The sequence below is a fragment of the Galeopterus variegatus genome, unplaced genomic scaffold, assembly GCF_000696425.1.
Source record: "Galeopterus variegatus unplaced genomic scaffold, G_variegatus-3.0.2 Scaffold536, whole genome shotgun sequence".
Lineage (NCBI taxonomy): Eukaryota > Metazoa > Chordata > Mammalia > Dermoptera > Cynocephalidae > Galeopterus > Galeopterus variegatus.
Genome location: NW_007726647.1, coordinates 309,381 through 315,959, shown reverse-complemented (window position 1 = coordinate 315,959; position 6,579 = coordinate 309,381). Strand labels below are relative to the sequence as shown.

The following is a 6,579-nucleotide window of genomic DNA, read 5'->3' as shown; positions in this document are numbered from 1 at the left end:
AATCCCAGGCTCTGGCCCCTCTTTGCCTGTGTGGCAGAGCCTGTGTGACACCAAGAGGCGATCATTCCCCGCCGCCGGGATCATAGAGTTTTGGCCGGATCTTTTGAGCACACACCGAGATAATGAGGAGCCCAACGAAAAGCACAGACTATGGCACCGAAATGGCTTAATAAGGAACTTAGTGATTTGGCCCGCGACCCTCCAGTGCAATGTTCTTCTGCAGATCCAGATGGAGATGGTGTGTTTCGTTGGCAAGCCACAATTAATGGGGCCTAGTGACAGCCCATATCAAGGTGGGCTTTAAACAGTAATTTAAAGTTTATTTCAGCTATAATTCAGTTTATTCTTCCTGACAATTCATTTCCTACAGAGTACCCCTTCAAACCACCTAAGGTTACATTTACAACAAGAATTTATCATCCCCATATTAACAGTAATGGCAACGTTTGTCTCGATATTCTAAGATCACAGTGGTCTCCTGCTTTAACTATTTCTAAAGTCCTTTTATCTATTTGTTCACTGCTGTGTGATCCAAACCCAGATAACCCCCTAGAGCCAGAGGTTGCACGGATCTATAAAACAGAAGTACAACAGAATATCTCGGGAATGGTCTCTGAAGTATGCCGTGTGATGCTGCCTTAAAGTCAGAATAAACTGAATTATAGCTGAAATAAACTTTAAATTACTGTTTTTTGACTTTCTTATCTGGCTGCTCCCCTATCAGACCTCATCTTTTTTAATTTTATTTTTTGTTTACCTCCATTCATTCACATGCTCATCTGAAAAGACTTAAGTTCTTTCAGCTTTAGACAATACTGCTTTTAGAAACTGTAAAATAGTTTCAAGAGAACAGTTGCCCAAGATTCAGAATTTTTTTAAAAAATGGAACATGTATATTATGTGGCCAATGGCTTCACTCTAACTTGGTTATGAGACCTAAAACCATTGCCCACTGTTCTAACATGCCTAAGAAATCATCTGATGGGGAGGGAGACGGATGCTCAGTTCAAAGGAAGCAGCATTATTCTAGTAGCATCCATTCTTGTTTAATCCTTCCACTGAGATTTGCAGTTACATGATATACATACTTATGCTCATAACTGATGTGGCTGGAGAACTGGTATTGAATTTATAACATCAGCAGAACAGAAAATGTGGTGTATTTTATGCATATCAATAAAGGAGTGACCTGTTCTTCTTCTACAGAGAACGGAAATTGGAAGTCAAACACCCTTTGTTCTCCAAGGCAGAGTCTCAAACATCCTGTAATTTTCATTTAAATTGTTAGGAGGCTTGGAGCTATTAGTTAATCTATTACTCCAATACACTGTTTAATATAGCACTGAATAAATGATGCAAGTTGTGAATGGATGAGTGACCAACTAATAGCTCTGCTAGTAATTGATTTATTTTTCCTCAATAAAGTTGCATAATCAAAAAAAAAAAGTATGAATAAACATGGATAAAAGTCTCACGGATAAAAGTCCCACTTTAAGGTTGGAGCCACATGGAACTTTGGAAAGAATATAATTTAAAGATGAGAAAAAAAGAGCAGTTAGATCAACACAAATATGCTTAACTGATTTAAAAAAATGTTTGATTGTGGTAAACATACATAACATTTACCACTTTAACAACTTTTAAGTGTGCAATTAAGTGGAACTAAATATACTCATGATGCTGTGTGACTATCACCACCATCCACTTCCAAAACCTATTCATCATCCAAACAGAAACTCCATACTCTTTAACAATAACTCTATTTTCCCCTTCCCCCAGCCCATAGCAACCTCAATTCTACTTTCTATCTGTATGAAGTCCATTCTAGGTACCTAATATAGGCAGAATCATACAATATTTGCCCTTTTGTGACAAATTTGTAGGTTATTTCACTTAGCATAATGTTTTCAAGGGTCATCATGTTGTAACATGTACCAGAATTTCCTTCCTTCTTAAGGCTAAATAATATTCTATTTTATGTACATACCACATTTTGTTTATCCATTTATCTGCTGATAGACACTTGAGATGTTGCCACCTTTTAGCTGTTATGAATAATGCTGCTATGAACATTGGTGTACAAATATCTGAGTCCTTGCTTTCAGTTCTTTTGGGCATATACCTAGAAGAGGAATTGCTAGATCATATGGTAATTCTGTGTTTAACTTTTCGAGGAACCACCAAATTGTCTTCCACAGTGACTACACCAATTTACCTTCCCACCAGCAGTGCACAAGGTTTCCAAATTCTCCACATCCTGGCCAATACTTCTTATTTCCCATTTTTTGGATAAGAGCTGTCCTAATGGGTGTGAAGTAGTATCTCATTGTGGTTTTGATTTGCATTTCCCTAATGGCTGGTAATGTTGACCATCTTTTCATGTGCTATTGGCCATTTGTATACCTTCTTTGGAGAAATGTCTATTGAACTCCTTTGCCAATTTTTGAATTGGGTTGTTTGTTTCTGTTGTTGTTGAGTTTGCTCAACTGATTTTTGACAAAGGTTCAAAAAGCAGTTCAATGGAAGAAGGATAGCCTTCCAACAAATAGTGCTGGAGCAATTAGACATCATAAGCAAAATAGAAAAAAAAGAACCTTGACCTAAACCTCATACCGTATACAAACATTACATCAAAATGAATCATGGACAAAGGTTCAAAAAGCAGTTCAATGGAAGAAGGATAGCCTTCCAACAAATAGTGCTGGAGCAATCAGACATCATAAGCAAAATAGAAAAAAAAGAACCTTGACCTAAACCTCATACCGTATACAAAAATTACATCAAAATGAATCATGGACGTAAAACTCTAACACATTTCAAAAAACATAGGGCAAAATCTCTGGGATCCAGGGCTAGGCAAAGAGTTCTTAAACTTGACATCAAAAGCACAATCCATAAAATAAAAAAATAGATAAATTGGACTTCATCAAAATCAAAACCTTTTGTTCTGTAAAAGCCCATGTGAAGAAGATTAAAAGACAAACCACAGGTTGGTAGAAAATATGTGTAAACCACATATCCAACAAAGGACTAGTATGTAGAATATATAAACAATTCTCAAAACTCAACAGAAATTGGGCAAAAGACATGAACTGACACTTCCCCAAAGAAAACATACAGATGGCAAATAAGCACATGAAAAAAAGGTTCAACATCATTATTCATTATGTATGTTAGAACCACACTGAGATATCATTACACATCTATTAAAATGGCAAAAATAAAAAGTGTCATAACTAAATGCTGGCAAAGACGTGAAGATTTTGGACCACTCATACATTTCTGGTAGGTATGTAAAATGTTTTACTCAAGAAAACAGTTCAGCAATTTTTAAAAAAACTAAATATGCAACTACCATTTGACCCAGTAACTGCACTAGTGGGCATTTATTCCACAGAAATGAAAAATGTTCACACAAAAACCCGTAAATGAATGTTTATAGCAGATTAATCATAATTGCCCCAAACTGGAAACAGCCCAGATGTTATTCAATGAGTGAATGGCTAAACAAATTGTGGTACACCTATACCATAGAATACTACTCAGCAATGAAAAGGAATGGATTATTTATACACAACTTAGATGAATCTCCACAGAATTACTCTGAGTAAAAAAAAAAAAAAAAATCGATACTAAAAGGTTACATGCTATATTATTCCATTTATATAACATTTTTGAAATGACAAAATTTTAGACATGGAGGAAAGATTAGTGGATATCAGGGGTTAGGGACTGGGGTGGAGGACAGGAGGGAGTCGAACATGGTTATAAAAGTGCAATAGAGGGATCCTTGCAATATTAAATGTTCAGTATCTTGAGTGGTGATGGATACATGAACCTACACATGATATACTGTATAGAACTGAACTCACAAAAATGAATACAGTAAAATTGGGGAAATCTAAATAAGATTGGTGAATTGTATCAACAACAACATCCTGCTTGTGATACTGTACTATAGATCTGCAAAATGTTACCACTGGGGTAAACTGGCAAAGTGTGTATTGTTTCCTCCAACTGCATGTGAATCTATATCTCAAAATTTTCAAGTTAAAAAGCAAATTAAAAAAAGAGCAGTGTCCTGCAGGTACTTTTGGTTAGAGAAAAAAGGGCGCTGGGACTAACAGACATCTGTATAATCTATAAGGGGAAATACATGATGACCCTTCCAGATTCTCCGGCTTCCTGGATGATAAAACGTCGTTTATAAACTACAGAAAATTGTCAAAAGACTTTATAAATGGGAAGAAAAAAACGGCAGGAGAGCCTTAGTGGTAGCAGTGGAAAGGTAACAAACCTAGAGGAAAACCATCCCTAGTTTTGTAGGAATAGATTACTGTCAAGAATGATATCCTTGTCAAAAACAATCCTTGGATTGCTGGGGCAAAATCCTTCCCAAACTTTCCAGTATGCATTCTAGAATGCCTGTTCTGAAATTCTGTACCCTTAACTTTGTCACAGCATGTTCTTCTTATCTTAACGGAAACCTGGCTTTCTGCTGGGAACAGTGCTCTCCCAGAAGCCCTCTAAATAGACTTAGCTGTCCATTATCCCGTGCCCCATAGTCCCCTTGTGGTCATAAGGCGAATGAATACTTTCCTCCCACACCATATAAAAGACCCTACCCCTTTGAGGCTCCTATCTACCTGAATCCTACTCTTTATCCTGTTTATTTGCTGTCACATGTAGGTTTCCAGGTCTCTCCACTTTTAATATTTCTATTTCGCTCTTGTTTTTGTGCCGACTTTGAAAAAAACACGACTTTACTCTTAGCATTACTGTTTTGCGTCCTGCTTTTTTCACTCTTCATCATAACACAACCCTTACCCACAGTTTTACACTTTTCAAAGAATCGGAATGGCTAGGTTAAATATCACGGTGACAGCGTTCACTTTTTAACTCCCCTGCTGGACAGCGGAATGTGCATCTCTGCGCAGAACGTTTCTGCCATAAACTTTACAAAAATATACTCAGGAGATTTAAAATCTCAAACACACGACGCACGCCCTCTTCCACCCAGCCCACTGCACCTATTTCCACGCCGCCTCAACCTGGGCCATCAGCACCTGCCACTTTCAAACTCCCGGCTTTCCCTCGGCCCCCGTAGAGACGTGCTGACGTCACGCGGTCGACGTTCCTGTTTCCCTGGTGATGGTTGCCGGGGCAGCGCGTGCAGGCGTCCGGAAGAGGTGGTGGAGCATCGGCGGTCCTAGAAGGGAGGAGCGGGGAGACCGCTGTAAGTGCCAGGGAGGGCGGATGGGCCCAGGCCGGAGCCGGGGGATCCCGCAGCCGCGGGGGACAGGGACCGGAGACTGAGCGCACACGCTAGCCCGAGCGCTCTGTCACCGTGTGCCGGGTGCTGAGCGAGGACTCCCTTCCCTGCGTCCTGTGTATCTTCATGCACACCCACTCTCCTCCCCAGAAAGACACTTACTTTCCGCGTGTTACGAGGGTTAGTGAGGCGCAGAGGGTGGGTCGCCTTCCTCCAGTCATATGATAGATGGCATAGCTAGAACTCGAACTCAAGTCTAGCCTAACCGGCGCTCTCTCTGGGCCTCTGTCAAGGAGCCCTCTTGGACGGCGCTGAGGGGCGGAGCTGGAACTATGCGAACCAGAGGTGGTGGAGCATCGGCGGTCCTAGAAGGGAGGAGCGGGGAGACCGCTGTAAGTGCCAGGGAGGGCGGATGGGCCCAGGCCGGAGCCGGGGGATCCCGCAGCCGCGGGGGACAGGGACCGGAGACTGAGCGCACACGCTAGCCCGAGCGCTCTGTCACCGTGTGCCGGGTGCTGAGCGAGGACTCCCTTCCCTGCGTCCTGTGTATCTTCATGCACACCCACTCTCCTCCCCAGAAAGACACTTACTTTCCGCGTGATACGAGGGTTAGTGAGGCGCAGAGGGTGGGTCGCCTTCCTCCAGTCATATGATAGATGGCATAGCTAGAACTCGAACTCACGTCTAGCCTGACCGGCGCTCTCTCTGGGCCTCTGCCAAGGAGCCCTCTTGGACGGCGCTGAGGGGCGGAGCTGGAACTATGCGAACCGGCAGCATCCACTTCCCCCATTCCCAGTCCCCCTTCCAGGGCCGGCCCCCAGAACCGGACATCTCCACCCCACTCCCATCCCAAGCCCATCCCAAGCCCATCCCGGCATAAATGCTGGCCTGGCAGGCAGTCCGTGGGTCTTGTCCTGCAATATATAGGGCATCTCGGGGCATCTCTCTCCTACGCCCCGGACCCCAGGCTGTTGCTGGTAATACTCGAAGAGAACATAATAAAAAAAGAAAGAAAGAAAGGGAGAGATAAAGAGGGGAAAAAAAAGTGGCAGGCGGGTGGGGAGGCGCATGCCTGCAAGGGGCCTCAGTCCTTCACTGGTCCCTGTTCCCTATGCACTCAAACAGCCACTGGGACCTTGATCACCACAGGACTCCTGAGTGCCACTGTCCTCATCCTCATGGCTCTGAGTCCTTCCTGAGCCAAGAGTTTTTCCCATGCAACTTTACCCTTAACTTAAAAACAATTAATAGACTTTATTTATTTTTTTCTTTCTTTCTTTCTTTCTTTTTTTTTTTTTTTTTGTCCT

General features: G+C 42.2%; 1 protein-coding gene and 1 pseudogene across 1 annotated transcript in view; both read left to right on the top strand.

Moving 5' to 3' along the window:
• Window positions 1-631, top strand: LOC103588222 (annotated as a pseudogene).
• A 4,990-nt stretch (window positions 632-5,621) lies between these two features.
• Window positions 5,622-6,579, top strand: part of CCDC13 (coiled-coil domain containing 13) — a 74,385-nt gene continuing 73,427 nt past the window's right edge. Inside the window, exon 1 of the mRNA XM_008569841.1 lies at window positions 5,622-5,664. The gene's annotated coding sequence lies outside the window, so the exon portion shown is untranslated. The remainder of the gene's footprint in view (window positions 5,665-6,579) is intronic.